Below are 19,572 nucleotides of genomic sequence, written 5' to 3' on the forward strand. Positions count from 1 at the left end.
TGAGCATTTTGCCGATGAGATGCTCGTTTTTGTACATGGAGGCAGTGTCTATGAGACGGTAACCCACCTCCAAGGCAGCTTTCAGGGATTTCTTAAGAACTTCCTCATCTGTGTTCTGCAAATAAAATTTTGGTCATTTTTTAGTAGGTGTCTGATGTAGCCCTAAAAATATTTAACTACATAAGACAAGGCTCAGATTATTATTTATGACCGTACAATAATTAGATGTTAGAACAGGTAGTCAGTCGAACACCCTTTTATAACCAGGGACGCCAACAGTTATAAAAAGCAGGAAACGAAGCAGTTACAACAATTCTTGTTGTGCGTAAGGTCTACTTCAACTTGTAATTTTAATTATACGGATATTTTGAGAAGGCAAAGCAACTGGGCTTACGTTGCTAGGAACTGTTAAAAGATTTTAATAGAGTAAATAATACAAATTAATTAAAATATTAAATTTAAATGTAGTATAATAGTTTACGTAACAGAGTTGCAAGTAAAGTACTTCTATTTGCCTCCGGTTTCTTTTATTATAAATGGCGTGTCAGTTTGCTTGCGTGAACACATGGTCTCCTAATCCATATCCATCTTATTCAAAGTATAATTAATTGTGTGTAATTGACAATTAATTGGGTGTTTATGAGATATAACAATAAACAATTTACCAATACCAATTTGTGGATTAAGCAATTTACTTAAGTTGGGCGGTTTAAATTTAACTTGTAATGCAATAATAATACATTTTCCTTAACAATAAAGTCCTTTAAAATAATATTTTTATATTTTTAACATTTTAAAAGTTAATTATACCCCTTCCAGCTCATTCAGAGGAAAGATAGATTTAACAAATGGCCATCAGTTATAAAATTATGGTAGTTATCGTGTTCACAATTATTCCCGCAATGTAATAATAATAAATCTCTTTGTTGCTGTAAAACAATTCACATATTGTATAGCATCCACTTTCATCTTAATAGTAAGCTAACTGTCTAGAGCACAAAACTAAATGTAATATAACATTTAACAGGGATTTATTTAAAACATTGACATATGTTATTGTATTAGAAGTATTCACAATTAGTACAGGTTACTTCAAATTAAACTTGGTCAAATTAAACAATATTTATAAAACAACTTTTTATTTAAAAATATAAAAATTAAAAAATTTGAAATAGTTAAAACTTTAAAACAGATACAAATTTTAAAATTGTTAAAACTTTAAAATACAACAAAAATTCTAAAAACATAATTTAAGACTTAAAACAGGACAGCCCTTAAAACTCTGGCTCACGGTCCACGAACTCAGCAACGCCGTAAAAGACACCCCCCTTCTAAAAATTGCTTTAATTTATTTTATGTTGAAATTCTTTCTCATGTTGAATACTATTGAAAACCTTATACACTCGTTATCTGGAAGCCTTGAGAATTCTAAAACTTTGTTTTGCGCTTCAATCCTTAATAACTTATATATAACCATTTCGTTTCCAAACTTTGAATGCCCGCCACCTTGAAACCTTAAGAAGTATTGAAGAAACGTCAAAAATTTTAAGTTGTTTATAAAATAAGCACTGTTATCTAGTATATTGAAAACATCTCTCGTTTTGGGTTTATGTAGGAAATTAATCGTTAAAAGTTAAAACTGTTGCTCGAATAAGAATAACCACCATCTTGAAATTTTCTAGTGGTAAGAGTAGCTAACGAACTTATTACAAGCTACATACAAATATTGACTTTGGACCAAGTTTAGTTTGAAGCTGTTAAGAACTACAGTAGTTTCGTGTTCACAATTATTCCCGCAATTTTGTACACTGCTTATAACTTTGAGTGTATGTCTTTGGGAATCTAACGAGATATCAAAATACACGCAAGAACAAACCTTATTTTAAATGACTGGAGAATTTGAAATAACTTTTTAGCGCTAAAATGTGTAATAACTTATATATAACTACTCCTTTTTCAAACTTTGAAAGGCCATCCAAGAAACCCCAAGAGATACTGAAAAACGTAAACGAATAATTAATGTTGTTTATAATTACCTACAATATTTAAAAATTTGGCGCTTTAAGTCTATGTTGGGAATTAGTTGAGTTAAAATCTTTGTTCGAATGTGGATTAGTGCCATCTTGAAAAATGTTATTGGTTTAGACTGACTAACGTCAGCTCATCCATGCAGTGAGCAAGTACTGCCTAAGTACCAAGTTTTGTCTGGATATTTTAAAAATTACCACAGTTATCGTGTTAACAAGCTAGCGTTATATAACGTAAACTTATAAATACTTATAAATTTTCGGATTAGATAGTATTACATTTTACGTTCCACGATCGGAGAAAATTCAAAAAAGGAAATTCCGCCATGAGAACAAATTTATATAAAGTTACCTGATTGAAATAGAAAATCATATCAGCTTTGAGTATGAAAATGAACATTTTTATTCCAGCAGTTACAAATACATTAATAATTTAGAAAACATGTAACTAGAGAGTTTAAATGAACTAATACAGTATCTGTTGATTTATGAAAAAGTTGCCCTAAAAGGCCTAGGATCTTCACAAACATATTCCCCAATGCACCTTCATGTTGATATTGCCGTAAGAAATTGAAGGCGCTGATTTTGTTGAAACTCCATTTCTCTACAAAATTGAGGTTTACAAATTGTACTCTTTGTAACATGACATTCAGTATCATCGTTCTCAAAATCCTGGTTCAATTTACCCATATCACGATGAATCATGTATCGGCTTCCTACTTAGGTTATTGTTTAAGGTGCGGCTTCATAGCACCTAATTTATCTGCAGCACACCAAAGATTATATTGTAGAGTTTTGACCATATTGTAGTAATGTGTTCCATTATGGTAAGAGAATTCATTTTCTGCTGGCAAGGAGTGTGATTATCTTGTAAATCTCTCAGAATCACATCTATCTATCATTCATGCAATAAATTCCTCATCATTTAAATTTCCTCATAAACTAAACTTGTGCATTCACTATTGTTAACCAGTCTCTTAATTTTTACCTACGTTATTAGAAAATAACGATTAGCTCTTTTATCTCACAAGAAAATTGTTTATTTATTGTTACATTGTTACATTATGGTCTTTTGTGTTTAAGTAAATACATATATCTACTAATAGCAACCCAGATAATCTTAACGGTTTTACATATTATTAAACGTATGTAGTTACTTACATTTTACTAAATAAGAAACAAGGTGCTCTGGAGGGTGAGCTCCATGAATTAGATGTTGATTTTCTACCACACAAAAAATCTAGCTAACCTTTTTGCTGCACTGAAAGCCGATAAAATAATACCCTAAAGATACTGGTTTTGTACGTATTGCTGTATTTTGTAGATAAGTGATAGAGCACAGAAGTATAAGAGTTTTTGTTAATGCTTCAACTCTTTTTATAAAAAAATATTGCAAAGAGATTGTGAAGTATAATGCAGAAATGCTATTTATAGTTCAATAAGCGCCAAGGGACTTCATGAATAACTGTCGATACTCCTTACCTCCTCCTAACGATAATAAACGATGTTCACTAGATGAGTATCTCGGTCGATGTTGTGTGTCAATGGAGTGACATTTACTTATAGAATTATTGACTGTGGCACTTGGACGTTTGTGGGTCAATAACCCTCCCTAAACAAAGGAAAGTACATTAGCTAAAGAATGTAACGAGTTATCTGCAAACTTCTACAAAATATTCTATTATTACAGTGGGGGGTTTCACCTCCCTAACTATAACAAACGATGTTCACCTGAAGATTCCTCTTGTCGACGTTATCTACCAACAGAGTGGCTTCTACTTCTATAAAACAATTGATTATTACATTTAGAGGTTGTAGATACCCCCTCCTTGATTATAACAATCGATATTCACCCGAAGATTGCCTCTTGCAGATGCTATATGCCAATTGACTGGCTTCTACTTCTATAAAATAATCAATTGTTACATTGGAGGTTGTAAGATCCTACTCCCTAACTGTAACAAACGATGTTCACCCGAAGATTGCCTCTTGCAGATGCTATGCCAATTGCCTGGCTTCTACTTCTATAAAATAATCGATTGTTACACTGGGAGCTTGTAGGCACCTAATCCTAAACTGTAAAAATCGATGTTCACCCGAAAATTGCCTCTTGTCGACGTTATTTGCCAATAGAATGGCTTCTACTTCTATAAAATAATTGATTATTACATTTATAGGTTGTAGATACCCCTCCTTGATTATAACAATCGATATTCACCCGAAGATTGCCTCTTGCAGATGCTATATGCCAATTTACTGGCTTCTACTTCTATAAATAATTAATTGTTACATTGGAGGTTGTAAGAACCTACTCCCTAACTGTAACAAACGATGTTCACCCGAAGATTGCCTCTTGCAGATGCTATGCCAATTGCCTGGCTTCTACTTCTATAAAATAATCGATTGTTACACTGGGAGCTTGTAGGCACCTAATACTAAACTGTAACAATCGATGTTCACCCGAAAATTGCCTCTTGTCGACGTTATTTGCCAATAGAATGGCTTCTACTTCTATAAAACAATCGATGATTACACTCGGAGGTTGTCGGTACCTCCTGCCTAACTGTAACAATCGAAGGTCACACAAAGATTGCCTCTTGTCGATGTTATACGCCAATACTTATACTTCTAAAAAATAATTTTAGAAAGGTATACTATGTGTTATGTATAATGTGTTAGTCAAAGGTATACTATTCCAAACGATCCCTTGAAATGCATTAATCTAATAATGGTTCTAACTAGTCCTCAGAGTTCATTATGGTTGCAAACTCTAATAAATGCTCATACTAAGCCTAACCATCGGATCGATCTGTGAACATTTATTCCAGTAAATCTTTTGGAAATATTTCAATAATAATCAATGGAGAATAAAAGGATTAACAATTCAGTTAACAGTCGGCTATACCTGTTCCACCTGATAACATGAACAATAAAGTTCGATGTTATGAACTTTGACTGTATGCTTCGTCACTTACTTCACACTCACTTCTAACATGATTTCATTAATGAATTTACTACTAATTGTTACAGAATTCTTATTAAAAAATTACAAGCTTTACGATTATGATACAATAATTGTGTATACATTGATTAATAAAATAGTACTTACGGAATTATCTTCAAAACTAGATGCTTAAAAAGATAAAATGTTTAATAATTTGCAGGTAATATTACGATGTTCTTATTGTAGTGAACAACATAATAATTGTGTACAACTGTTCTATACAGTTCAGGTTGTTTAATTGAAATTTACGTATTTCTTTACAACTTAACTTTATTAATTCACTATATGTTTTCCGGGGCTGCGCACGCAAATTTTTAAATCAAAGTCTGTAGTCTACTTAGTCAAAGTACTAATATAATGGTTCCTTTTTTAAAACATAAGTAGGTACTTATTATTTATAATTTCTCCGTTCATTGTTAGAAGTTCTAAGTTAAGGGATTAATTGTTATATCACACTTTGCGCAGAGGAAAATGTTTTATTCAAATGAGTTATATTTCCAATGCCACAGCTGAGTTTTATCAAAATTGATACACAGCTCTCTAAAAACCTACTATTATTAAAAAAAAATAATAATTTACAGCTTCTGTGATCTACTTCCGGTTTAATATATTATCAGTGCCATAGTTGAGTTTGCCTTGTTGTCCCGTTGAAAAAAATATACTATTTACCTACTAAGGACTGAGAAGCCTAACTCGGTCAAAAAGTGTCTACTGGCGATTAATTCACTTCTAGTATAATGTATTTACAGTTTAGAATTTGAGTTTGCTTTATTGACACGATAAAGAATATATAAAGTAGGATATATGGGTATATAAGTGTGTGTGTAAATTTATAAATCTTACTCCTATCAAAATAGTAGAATATGTCACGTTGTCCTTATAAATAATAGAGTGGTAATTAGCATATTAACGGCCGGGGCAGAAAAATACGAGTTTTGCGTTATAAACTTATTGGAATCGTCATATAGAACAAAAAAGTATAAGGTTTGATGGGGTGGAAATGAGAAATAACGAAGTTCTAGAAAATGAAAAATTAAATAACTTTTCAGTAATATCTCCATGTTCTACATCCACGTCTAGCGTCACGTGACCTTTTTGTGGCCAATGATTGAACCTCGTGATGACATCATCGGTTGCGCCGCCATCTTTGCAAACGTAAATGAAAAATAATACAGAAATGAGCAGAATTTTGATCAAAATTAATAATGCTTAGGTGCTGCCGAGGCCCGCGCTGATGTCAATAAAAGAAAAACATCCCTCGAGATAGTACCTATCAGTAAAATATAAAATTCTAGAGGGGCTGATCAAAAATATAAATTGAAATGTAATGCAAAGGCAATTATGTAAAGTTAAAAATCTAAATAAATCATGAAAAACTCAAATATATAGATGGATATTAACAGAGAACACTTACCATTAGTGTGTTGGCGGATATAGCTAAACAGCAGCAACAAAAAAGTGGTCTATCACAACGAAACGACAAAGTCTCCCGGTTTAAAAACACCACTCGACCGCACGACGAACACATACACTCATTTTTTAAAATTCCATGTTCAATTTAAAAAGAGATAATTTCGTTTCGGTTAAAACGTAAACTCTTTACGTGCCCTACGAAACACTCCGACAACCACAATTCACTAGGGTTGGTTGAACTAGTGGATGGTTGATTCATCATTGTAAACGCGCTCACTCAATCCGACCTACTGAACACGATATCTTGTGTAGAACTGACCCATGCCCCGGAGAACTCAGATAACAGGTACGTTATCAGGCTGCTATCAGTCCCGGCTGCAGATAATATTCAAGTAAACAGATTATCCAGACACAGCACACAAACTGAACATTAAAACATTAGGAACTTAACCACTTATCAATATATCCCCTAAAATCATGTTATTTGTCATTTGCACCCCCTAGTACTATATATATTTTTTGTTCAGGAGGGTGAGCAGAATACGTTGGTAACGTCAAATTCGTGATTTGCCGCCCCGGCGTTTAATCTTACTGGTACGGTTTTTCGTTGTCTTCTTATTCGTCTTTCTTACATAAAAATCCCCCCAAAAAATAAAAGTAAACAAATGTAACTTACAAGGGCAGTACCGAGTCCGATGACCGGAAGCTTGAGACCGGTAGCGGCTGTGAACTCTGACCTCGGTCCTAGTGTGTTGGACATCACTGTACCGTGCACAAGTTATACAGTATTAACACGCACAACTAGTAGACTACACTGATGACGCCCTGTAGGAGGCAGTTGCAGGCCGTCTTTATCGCGCGGTTACACTCGAACTTGACCCAGCTGGTGACCTTGAGGGAACCAATCGTGTCTCAACGGTGTTGTCCGACTGTCTCTCGCTCGATAATGAATCATTTGGTGCGCGTCCGAGTTATTTAAAACACTTCCGCCAGATAAAATTGTTACAACTGCTAGAATGCAATCGTAGCAGGAATCAAACTAAATTGTATTTCATACATGTAAATTGCTTTCTTGGATTGTGGACTAGATCAGGTCGCTGATCTCTAATAGTATTTATTCTTTAGCTACTTGATACCCTCTTACTGGCAGTCCACAGATGGCAGGCCATTTTTGAGTGTTTTGTAGCAGTACTTTACACATTTTGTAAAACATACATTTTTACTATAAACCTAGTGTGTAATACATATTTTTTTTTAGGAAAATGTAGAGATAAGTATGGTATAGAAGAAACATTATGTATAAACCACAAAAACATTTTGAACTGGTGGGACTGTCCCTAGTAAAATGTGATAATATTGTAAATATTAGAATCTGAGATAACCAATTTATTCTTCATTTAATGTATATTTATAAAGAATATATATTATTTATAAATATAAATAATATATTATTTATATTTGTAAATAATATATACATACAGGGTGATTCATGAAGTTCTCCCCCCACTTCTACAGCACATTGTACTAGTAAAAATAATGAAAAAATGTTATATAAACATAGGTCCGAAAACGCTTCGTTAGCGAGTTACAGCTAGCGAAAGATTTCGCCTGAATTCCTGGGTAAAGAGTAAAATAAAGCCATACTGAACTTTTGGAAAGGTTAATTAAGTAAGAAATATCGTGGATTCTTATGTATTTTTACCTGATAAAGCTAATAAAATAGGTTTCAGAACTGTACCTGTAGTAGTTTTTGAGGGATTCAGGGTTAAATGCAAAAAATTGGGGCACGAAACAATGTTTTTTTAAGTTTGATGTACAATAACTTTGTTAAATTTGTAATAAATACATTAAATCAACAAACATTAATTGTAAAGAATTTAATTCTGAGAAAATTGATATAATCAAAGTCTAAAATAAAACAGAAATAAGTACCAAAAAATCGATTTTATTCAGTATAATACATTACTAGTTTTAAGCAAAATTAATCAGGATGGGCCAACCGTACGCACCTTTTTATAACAGATGTTCGAAAATGAGGCCATCATTATCAATACATTTTGCAGCACGTTTGTGTATTGCTTTTGTTGCGTTTCTTAATTTTTCAGGACTTCCCTGTATCTGCACAGCCGAATCCATAATACGGGCAATTAATTCATCACGAGAATTCACTTTTGTCTTGTATACAATGTCTTTCATCCATCCCCAGATGCAATAATCCAATGGAGATAGTTCTGGTGATCTTGGTGGCCAAGAGTGAGGCCCTCCACGACCAATCCAGTGTCCAGGAAATTGATGATTTAAGTATGCAGAAACGGCACGTGAAAAGTGGGGAGGTGCTCCGTCATGCTGGAAGTACAAATTTTGTCTGAGATGTAAAGGAACATTCTCTAACAGCTGCGGCAACTCTTCTTGAAGAAAATGCACATAGAACTCAGCATTTAGGCGTCCAGGTAATATGAAAGGTCCAATCAGCCGATTGTGCAAAAGGCCACACCAGACATTGACGCTAAATCGGTGTTGAAAGTTCTGTTCCACTACCTCATGTGGATTTTCTTCTGCCCATGAGTGTTCATTGTGCAAGTTATTGACACCATCCCGAGTGAATTGTGCCTCATCCGTAAACAAAATACGCTTGTAGAGTTGATTATTAATATTCAAAAAGTTGCAAAACTCCAAGCGAAGCGGACCATCCCCTAGCTGTAGATGTTGAACCTTTTGTTTATGAAACGGATAAAATTTGTTTCGATTAAGTGACCTCCACACCGTTGACTACGAAACTCCTATCCGCCTAGAAATACGTCGTGTACTTACACCTGGACTGCGATGAACAGCATTAATAACAATATCATCATCAAGTTGGACAGCTCGTTCATAATTGGTTCTAGTACTTGGTAGTGATCCTGTTTCCCGAAGAGTACGAAAAGTTTCTGAAATTGTTTTGGTATCTGGAATCCTCCTATTAGGGTAACGTAGTTCATATTCTCTACAGCAGCTCTAGCATTACCATTACAGTAACCCAAAATAAAAACCATATCAGCGTATTCCTCTGATGTAAATAAGTAAGGCATTTTTTCGCTGAATAAACAATCGAATTATAACTCACAGAAAAATTGCATTTAATAACACGATTCACAGAACCCGATCTCCTGCTGTAGCTTGCAAAACACCACTAATACACAGTTCTAACGTAACAGTACAGAATACCATTGTTGATCAGCTGTTATTCGTGCGTTACCAACTTAGAAATTAATAAAACAAAAAACTGCATTTCGATGATTAGTAAACAATAATGGGAAAATGTTTTGCTTCATTTATTTTCGAACATTTGATGTAAATTTTTATTAAAAAAAAAAATACAACGTAATAAAACATGATATTTTTATTTACAAACAAATTTATTTAACAGTTAATCTTATTTTCTCAATTTATGTCATCATTAAGGAACAAACATTTTGTTTTTGTTTTATTTTAACTAAATACCGTACGGTATTTCTTTACAGCTAGTAATGTATTATACTGAATAAAATCGATTTTTTGGTACTTATTTCTGTTTTATTTTAGACTTTGATTATATCAATTTTCTCAGAATTAAATTCTCTACAATTAATGTTTGTTGATTTTATGTATTTATTACAAATTTAACAAAGTTATTGTACATCAAACTTAAAAAAAACATTGTTTCGTGCCCCAATTTTTTGCATTTAACCCTGAATCCCTCAAAAACTACTACAGGTACAGTTCTGAAACCTATTTTATTAGCTTTATCAGGTAAAAATACATAAGAATCCACGATATTTCTTAATTAATTAACCTTTCCAAAAGTTCAGTATGGCTTTATTTTACTCTGTACCCAGGAATTCAGGCGAAATCTTTCGCTAACTGTAACTCGCTAACAAAGCGTTTTCGGACCTATGTTTATATAACATTTTTTCATTATTTTTACTAGTACAATGTGCTGTAGAAGTGGGGGGAGAACTTCATGAATCACCCTGTATATGTAAATTCCACAAATGGTACACGAAAGACTAAATTAGTTTCTATGGGCACGATTATATTTTTTTTAAATTAAAAATATCCTTACACTAAATGTTTCCAACAAAATTTAGAGAAATGCACTACAAAACAATAGATAAATTAATAACCAATTTCCACTTTTTTAAGTGGTGTGACGTACCTACACTTGTTACTATGGGTTTAAAGAAATTAACAGTACAATATCGGAATATCATCGGAGCCAAGGAATCTCAGTCAACTGTTTTAATTGGTTCCATTTATACAACACCAACATAGTATCACTAATGAGAAAGCAAGAGGAGAATTTACCACGTTGGTAAGTAGTTAGTAGAGTGTTAAAGAATTAAAATATTAATTTGTAATCAACTGCATCTCGACAAAACATGGAATGTCCATTTGTTTTGGACATTTATTTTATAAGGTAACAGATTCCGATTGCAAACTAATTTCTTAGGAAAATTAAATACTGTTCGTTATATTTTGTGACCAGGTATTACAGGAACACGAATGTGTTTTATGAAAGATTTATTTAACAAAATGGTATTAGCTTAGCAGATCGCTTACACCTCATCAGTAAAGGGCCTCTCCCTTCCGTCAGCCTTTCTACAAACCCGAAATTTCCGAAAATATTTCTCTGGTCCAAACTCCTCTCGGGGGCAGGCACGCGATCTTTCTTGGAACCCCCCCCCCCATATGTCCGCTAAGTACCTTGTCCGCTGACCTCACTGTTGGCATATACAAGACGACGGGTGGTTGATCCTAAAGCGTCCAATAGGGTGCCTACTGTACTATAAAGTGGCGCGTCAGGAGTAGAGTACCATAAGCGGACCCGGTTTTCATATCGATATTGACAAACGATATTACTTAATTATAACTTTCGATGTAACCAACCGATAATGACTTTTGAACAACAACTAACTTGTATAAACACTGTTTCATGTAATAAACGTTTTTTTATAGATAGTAACAGACAGTTGAAACCTTATGGAGGACCTTGAAACGAAGTTTAAAAAGTGGAATAACAGCCGACCTGCTTGCAGATCATCTCTGTGAGTATTAGTACAGAAGAGAAGTACGGTTTTTAGAGAAGATGTTTAAACAACTTCTCGAAAGCGGTTAATCATTCGTACCCAGAAGAAAAAAAATATAAATACGTAAATTTCGTATTATTATAAATGTTAGAGTCCATTTATTATTTATAAGATCATCACTGTGCATTATACTAATTATTTTAATTAAGAATATAATTGTTATTATGACTATAGATATGTTGACATTAAACGTGTATTCGATAAAATATAAGTATCGATGATTGTACTAATCGATATAAAAACCTGATCTACTTATCATATTTTACTCCGAGTCAGCTGTGTTTGCAGCTGGTTTATAGGTTATTATTTTTATACGGCAGTAGAATAAAATCAATTTGAAGAGTTACAATCTGATGGGCAAACAAGAGCAACTAAACCATAACAAACTGACCTACAAGGCAGTGCCGAATCATATGACCGGAAGTTTGAGTCCTGTAGCGGCAGCAAACTCTGATCTTGGCCCTAGTGTTGGAGACATCGCTGTGTTGTGTGCCAGATTGTTGAACAATGTTAAAAACAAACATCCGCTTATCTTATCTACTCGTACTTTAACGTCACTTCATATAACACTGCTTGTACTGATAAACGTTGCATGACATTGCTTTTACAACGTAGGTAAAAATCAAATTAGTTGTCACCTTTCACTTACTTAAAAATCTCTTTACATATAAATGTGTGTACTTATATCTGTATAGTGACTATTTATAACTGTATCGAAACATTAATTCATTTAAATCAAATAGCATTCCTGTATTACTGTATATTCCATTCTCTAATTGTAACTGTATCAAACTTACAATGCATACATGATATGTGATGAACATCTTTTTAAAAATCATTCCGAATACTTAGTAATATTGACGGATGGCTGAATTTAATTGATGATAATCGCATCTCTGGATATTCTTTCGAATTATTGGATACTCAAGTTATTATACATTATTTCAGTCTTGGCGCAAAACTTCATCGTAATCATACATAATGGGTTTACATGATATAAGCACAAGTAGTTTAATAATTTACATTCATTGGCCGAGCTTTAGGGAAGCTTATTACTCTAACGGCTAGAAAAATGTCATAGTTTGTCCACCCGATATATCCAGTGAACTGACCAATAGACTTGAAATTCTGCTTAAAGCTTCATTTCCACATAGGCAACATTGAGTTCAAGGTCTTATGAGTGACCATGATGGCATCGCGAAAGTTTTAGAATAAATAAATTTAGTAATATTATGAGATTGCAACATGAAACATATCAAAATATATAGCTCAACACGTAAACCATAATCTTTTGGTGATGTGGTGTTGACATTCATGATTTAAGGACTAATATTATACCCAATATAAATATCTTATGGCAAGACGTCTAAATATAGATTTCATTTTTAACCTTTGACTTTTTATACAGTGTATATACTCGTAGACTTGAATCCACCGATGAATCACCCACTCCGAAATGTGTGAACTGATACAATGGATATCCACTCGGTTTCCAGTAGTGTATATCTAATGATGAGCATTTTATGGATTAGTTACGTATATTTTTGAGAATTTTCACCTTTTTTTAAGTTTGATCCCACCACTCATGTTTATACAATATGATTTTCATATAACAAATTTAATTTAAAAAATATATTTCTTACATGAGTTTTATTTTTTCAATTGTGGTTTGTGAATATTACTTGAATCAATGTAAAACTTTTCTGTTCTTTATAAATAATGGATAAGGTTTATAAACAACCTCCGTTTAGGGTTGGTGTGGTCTCTGAGTGTTTCTCCCATAACCTAGAATCCTAAATATCCTGTCCTTGGAGTGAGAGATTAAGGTTAAATGTATTGGTTTAATCACCAAGAGAAAAATAATCAGTAATTCGAAGGCGTTTATATTTATCTATATGAATTTGAATAGAACCAACATAAAGTTATTCAAGAATTAAATTCTTCCGAGCAAAAGATACCGCGGATTAATTACGGTGTCTACGCATAACCAAACTTATTTCTCGAACGAAGTAAAAATATATGTCGAGAACTTAATTGTACATGTTTTCGTTTATGTTCACGAGTAACATTTTCTATAATTTGTTGGTTGCTTTATTTTGTTTCAGGTTTAATAGATTGTTTTAGAGTAACTGAAGTGCAATTTCAATATGGGTGTACAACTAATAAGGTGAGTAAAAGTTCTAACTAATATTATTGTTTTACATTGTACAGTAAACTGACTAACTGGTATCATCCATATAGGCTTAATTGTGACAAGTTTATACAATCATAACAACAAGTTGACAAAATATAAACATCATCTGAAAACTAATAGTCATAAAATTATCTGAGTAAAAACTGAAAGAGTTGGATTTCTTATCATATAGAATTTATTTGCCTTATTTGTATATAGCGGTAATATAGGTTATCTTTCTATATTATATTTAATTTCGCATCAAAGTAAGTTCGCGTTCACGTAAATTATATGTTAATTTTTATATTGATCAGACTACAGTTCTTTAAAAACATAACCTAAATAAAAGGTGGACGTCTAAAACTCTGATCTAACTTCTGGTCCCATGTCTCAGGCCAATATAAAGCGATTTAAATATTGTTTCCCAACGTCTCCGTGACGATCTTCTAGAAAATCTTCAATATTTCGATCTTCCAGGAAAATCCAGATAAGTTATCTTAAAGATGCCCGCCCATCTCCATGGAATTACAGTATATCTGATCAAAAGAGGTGTTTAACAAGGATAATTTATACCGATAATCAATATTAAAAACCACCACTCCATTATCTTTTTAGATAAAGTAGTGCTCTGATAAGGACATCCTAATTTTATCAAGTTATAATATCTGAAATGGTGCCACCATTACAGCCGATACAGGCCGGTAATGCAATTTGCAGGAGAATGTTTTTACTGTATTAGCTTTCAATCAAAACAAGTTTCAGACCGAAGAAAAGTGGATCCTGTTTAGTAAGCTTCCAGAAATCTGTAAACATAGTTTAAATTTAATCTCTATGTCATAGTTGAGAGTTTCCAGATTTTTGTTGCTCCTAACTTAAACAAGAGTATCTTTAAAGTGGTCATGCTCGCTTATACCTCGACGGATTTCGTTGAAACTGTTATTGTTGGAATTTGCAATAAAATTCTGCAAATAATTAGTTTCTTGTTCTTGTTTTATAAATATACTAGTTTTTTTGTTATTTAACTTTAAAAATGTTTAACAGACGCCAATTTGTTAATATTAAAGAAAATAGCACAATTTGTTTATCTTACATATTCAAACCTATATGTTAAATTTGATTTCTTTAGCTTTGCTAGTATTAGAGATAATAGTTTGTTAATAAAACGTACAAAATGGCGGCCAGTGGCTAAACAAAATGGAAATTGGAAAAACATTTTAGCTTAGAATCACACCCAGAAAATGAAAATACATAGCTAGCCCAACCTTTTTGTTACCTGTATAAAATGTTTCCATTGACCATCTCCCCAAATGCTGTTCTGACAATATATCACAGTGGTATAAGCTGTTTATTATTATATACACAGGATCTCATAAGAATACATGGCCCACATTGAGAGCTGCCGTTTATTCAGTTTTTATATTGTTAGCTATTTGCTGAGAACCTCGATGTGGTCCAAATCTTGTCACAGTAATTCTGCTCTAAATCAATGATTGATTATTCGATTTAAGCAATGTTGGTATCATTAGATTTGTGATAAAATCCTCTAAAAATGTGATTCTTGTAATTCTAGAGAAACATTAATAGTTTTTAATACATTAAAAGTTTAAAAGCGTTAATGACAGCAATTTTGAAAATACTAAAGTTAATTTCGTGACATCTTTTTAGTAACTGGCCTTTTTATCATAAAAATTGAGCCAAATTTGGTATAACTTAATTTACTATTTTTTAAAGATATTTTTGTAATACACATCACATACAGACAGACAGTGAGGGGAAACTAAGTACCGGAGACCCATGTTCACTTGGTGAAATATGTTTCTCTTGACCTGAGCAATAACGTGGTATAAGTTACATTTGTCCAGAGAGTTACTGGACACTCTGTAAGAATATCCTGGAATATATATGTAACTGATATCATATAATAAACACATGTTCGTACTTTAAAACTACACAAAAAACAAAAGCTAACTAGAATTAAATCTGACTTACAAGAGCTGTGCCAAACCCGATAACCGGAAGTTTGAGGCCGGTGGCGGCGGTGAACTCTGACCTCGGTCCTAGTGTCGAGAGCATCTTGTGTTGTGCGAGAGGTTGTACTACAGACCTTGTGTCAGCCGACCCCGTCACCGATCTTACGTACTTGAGCTGCACAGATAACGTCGAGTGTAATGATAAGCGCTGTAGTATCTGTACTCATTGATATTGATTTTAATTCTAGCTAGTCATCCTGTTTCACAACAGATAAAATATACAAAATTGCTTGTAATTGTGAAATATCCCGGGGAGAAGGCTGATTTTGACCTCCATGCAGAGGATCACCAAATGCATTGTAGAATACACATGTCATATGTAAAACCCATATAGTGAAACCTTCACTCGTAGGGACGGAAAATTTTTATTTCTGTCTGCCTGTCTGTCCACAGGATATCCCGAAAACGAACTGACCTATAGACCCGAAACTGTGCGTGTGGCTTCATCCCTAAAAGTTCGACAATGGCACATGTTATACCATGTGATTTGGCTCAGTTTTAGTGAATATTTTTGCATTGCCCTTGTAATAAACCGTGATGCAAACGAGAAAATAACATTACAACTATATTTATAAACCCAATACAACAATAAGAAATTCAAACGTATGACATGTCACATGTAGCATAACCTTTCCAAAACATACAACACAATTTTATAGTGACTTGCTGTGTGGATTTTTTATTATTATACGAAAACTAATTTAAAGAACACAGATATAAGTTCTATGATGCGTCATTTTTGTGTAAACTTATTCTGTCCGCAGGAGATTTCTAGAATGAAATGAGCTATAGATTGGAAATTTTGCATGGAACCTCAGCAAAGACTGTTGTTTCGACACGTGGTTTAGTGCAGTCCTACTCTGTATATTTTAGTAACAGCGATCTATAGGTTATGATTCATGAGGGATGGTTTGCACTCTTATCTTACTCATGCCAACTTTTGGAAAAAAGGGGGCTAGCTCTGTTCCAGCATCTTCCAGCCAAAACGGGCAGGGACTGTACTCCCTCAGGTTTAAGCTAGCAACAACTTTGACATTAAAGGTGTACCAGCTACTCGAACATTTATCCTTCGCAGTAAGCTAACTTATCGATCAACTATTTCATCCCAATACCTTACCATTTGTGATTATTGATCTGCCGCTGATGTCTGCAGTTACTTTGAGTTACACAGACTTACATTACATATCGATTTTTGTTGTAACCATTCTTGGTTTAACTGGGAGGTATAAACCAGCAATAAGTAAAGTACATAAAGATGTCTTCTTTTACCAGGCGTCTTATTTGTTTAGGGCTAAGCCCTCTCTAACAAAACCTGGAGACCAACGGCTTAAAGGTGACTTCCGATCCACCACCAATGGCCGGGCAGGCGGGCTGCTAGCAAGGACAGGATCGCTCAGCGCTCACCCATCCAAGTAGTAGCCATGCTCGACGTCGCTTGATCTTTTTACCGTTGGTTCTCACGTTAAGTGTTAGACAGGGCTTCTTAGCCCTAACTTCGCCTGGTAAAATAAGGCATTTTTACTTTACTTTACTTTTATTTGTTGGAGAGGTTGGATTTTATATAAGATTTGTTTTACAATGGATTTTCAATTAGGCTTGGCGCACCTATAATGTAAAGCATAAATTTTAAATAAAACATCTTGTCCCTATTCGTTTTCATATTTACTAAAACTAGTAGATACCCGCGGCTTCACCCGCAATTGCTATGCAACATGTTACAAATATAAATGTCATGTATTTGACTGAATAGCTCCCACGTTTTGACACTTGAACTATGTTAGACCAATTTAGAGGAACTTCAAAGTCGAAGTTCATATCTTTCTAAGTGAAAGTACTTGTAACGTAAAGAGACAAGGTCCTATAATATTTTAAAAACGGAATTAGTCATATATCATGCATCAGCTGTTCATTTTCAGTTTTCATGATTAGTAGTTCCAGGGGTTAAGCAAATTTGAGTAATTTTTAATTAAATTTATACTCTTCTAATTAAAACTAATTATATATCCAAAGCAAAATTGTAGTTTGTTATTTTGGCCAATAAACAATTTATTTAATTACTTACGTATAATTTTCTAATTAAGTTGGATTCTTAACCATGCAGTTTTCTAAATTATATGTATATATATATTATTGAAAATTAAAAACTAAACATCAACAATCCTTATATTATGACAGTTGTCCTGTGTGTGTGTGTGTGTGTGTGTGTGTGTGTGTGTGTGTGTGTGTGTGTGTTTGTTTGTTTGTTCTCAAAGTTCAAAAATTCTTTATTAGTAGTAAATTACAGTACAATAAATACATTTCATGTGCTATGTATAGCACGTGCGAAATGAAAAACATGGTTTAATTTAATTTTATATTGTCTTTTGTATCGTTGGCAATTAGTCCTTAACAGTTACTAACTTGCTGGTGCAGCTACCATTCCATAACTAAGTCCCACAATTACAACCTTACAAACTAAATAACAGTGAATATTAATAATACTAACAGATTTCTATAACCTCTAATTCCATTACAATAACAACAAATACTTTCTTTAACAAAACCAGAAAAAAATCTATAATGACACAAACAACATAATTAACATTATAAATAACACATCTATAAATAAATAAATAAACGGGAAAAACACATACAAAATGTATAGAAATACATTCAGGAAAAGTGCCTTTCTGTTAATATTAAATCTGTATAAAAATCTATAAATCAATCCATATTTTACAAATATAAAAAAATTTTATTAGATAGTACAAATCATATTATATAAATAAATATAAATTATATATATATATATATATATATATATATATATAAATACATTAATTAAATTTGTATAAATGGCAATAGCCGAATTTAATTTATTTCAATAAACATTGAATCGCAAAAAGTACTTGCTCCGCCGGGACTCGAACCCGGATCTCTCACTTGCCGGGTGAATGTGCTACCATTACACCACTGTTTATATATATATATATATATATATATATATATATATATATATATATATATATATATATATATATATATAAACAGTCCATTATGATCCAATGTTAATATATTCTAATACTTTCATTTTGAATTTAGGTTTCCGTTCCATTAATATATAATTTCCAAAATGTGATACGAATTAATTAAAACATTTTATTCCTGAATAACAAAACTGTTTCCTTCCTATCTCTTTGAAATAAATGGGAGTCTCAATAACAATTACATTAGATAAGCGAGAACTCACAGCACAGCTCAATTTGTATAACTGAGAAAAGGTCAGAATGTGTTCTTGTTTGAAAAGATGTGAAACGCTATCAAATTTTTTAGATGGTACACGTTACGTACTGCAAACCTTTGCAACAATATTACCTGTTTCAAAATTGTTTCATAAGTAACACCATAATGGATAATCCCGTATTTCATCGTACTTTAAAACCACGATAAGTATAGATTATTCAAATGCTGTGGTTTTAGAATTCCCCTCATATGGTACAGAGAGTAATTAATTTTTCTTGGTTTGCCGATAAGATAATTTGCATAACAGTCCCATTTTAAGTTTATATCAATTACTAATCCTAGTATTTCACATTATTTACAACTTCAATCCTCTCACACACAAACCCATACAGACACAATAATGCTTATGACAACGATAATCATTCTCTGTTTGCAATTCCTCACACTTTGTATCTCTGTCATAAAATAATAAACACTTGGACTTGCTACTGTTTATAATTAACTTATTCTAAGCTAGCCACCTGGAAATAACAGACAAGTCCTGAAATACTTTATGTTTCAGGGTGTTTCTGTCATAAGCAGAGCAAACTATGGCCGT

This window comes from Homalodisca vitripennis, chromosome 6, assembly GCF_021130785.1.
Source record: "Homalodisca vitripennis isolate AUS2020 chromosome 6, UT_GWSS_2.1, whole genome shotgun sequence".
NCBI lineage: Eukaryota > Metazoa > Arthropoda > Insecta > Hemiptera > Cicadellidae > Homalodisca > Homalodisca vitripennis.